The sequence below is a fragment of the Arachis duranensis genome, chromosome 6 (assembly GCF_000817695.3).
Source record: "Arachis duranensis cultivar V14167 chromosome 6, aradu.V14167.gnm2.J7QH, whole genome shotgun sequence".
In the NCBI taxonomy this organism is placed as follows: Eukaryota; Viridiplantae; Streptophyta; class Magnoliopsida; order Fabales; family Fabaceae; genus Arachis; species Arachis duranensis.
In genome coordinates this window covers 22,067,719-22,068,698 of record NC_029777.3, presented here as the reverse complement: position 1 = coordinate 22,068,698, position 980 = coordinate 22,067,719, and the positions used below count along the sequence as shown (strand labels likewise).

At 40.1% G+C, this 980-nt stretch overlaps 1 non-coding gene across 1 annotated transcript; it reads left to right on the top strand.

Annotated features, from left to right (window-relative positions):
- The first annotated feature begins 146 nt into the window (after positions 1–146).
- LOC127739793 (small nucleolar RNA R71) lies at positions 147–254 on the top strand. The gene has a single exon (XR_008000535.1). It is a non-coding gene; the product is annotated as a small nucleolar RNA R71 (small nucleolar RNA).
- Positions 255–980: the final 726 nt, after the last annotated feature.

Sequence of the window (980 nt, the reverse complement as noted above, 5' to 3'; positions counted from 1 at the left end):
TGGTTATTTGCAACCATTTCAATCAGTTCTTGAGCTTCTGTAGGCATCTTCTTCAGATGAAGAGATCCTCCAGCGGAGCTATCCAATGACATCTTGGATAGTTTAGACAGACCATCATAGAAGATACCTATGATGCTCCATTTAGAAAGCATGTCAGAAGGGCACTTTCTGATCAATTGTTTGTATCTTTCCCAAGCTTCATAGAGGGATTCACCTTCCTTCTATCTAAAGGTTTGGACTTCCACTCTAAGCTTACTCAATTTTTGAGGTGGAAAGAACTTTGCCAAGAAGGCATTGACTAGCTTTTCCCAAGAGTTCAGGCTTTCTTTAGGTTGTGAGTCCAACCATATTCTAGCCCTGTCTTTTACAGCAAAAGGGAATAGCATAAGTCTGTAGACCTCAGGGTCAACCCCATTAGTCTTGACAGTGTCACAGATTTGCAAGAATTCAGATAAAAACTGATGAGGATCTTCCAATGGAAGTCCATGGAACTTGCAATTCTGTTGCATCAGAGAAACTAATTGAGGCTTAAGCTCAAAGTTATTTGCTTCAATGGCAGTGATAGAGATGCTTCTCCCATAGAAGTCGGGAGTAGGTGCAGTAAAGTCACCCAGCACCTTCCTTGCATTGTTGGCATTGTTGTTGTTTTCGGCTGCCATGTCTTCTTCTTGTTTGAAGATTTCTATTAGGTCCTCTACAGAGAGTTGTGCCTTAACTTCTCTTAGTTTTCGCTTCAAGGTCCTTTCAGATTCAGGGTCAGCCTCAACAAGAATGCTTTTGTCTTTACTCCTGCTCATATGAAAGAGAAGAGAACAAGAAAGTATGGAATCCTCTATGTCACAGTATAGAGATTCCTTGAGGTGTCAGAGGAAAAGAAAAATGAAAGGCAGAAGTAGAAAATTCGAACTTTATCAAAGAAGATGGAGTTCGAATTTTGCATTAAAGAATAGTGTTAGTCCATAAATAGAAGGATGTGAGAA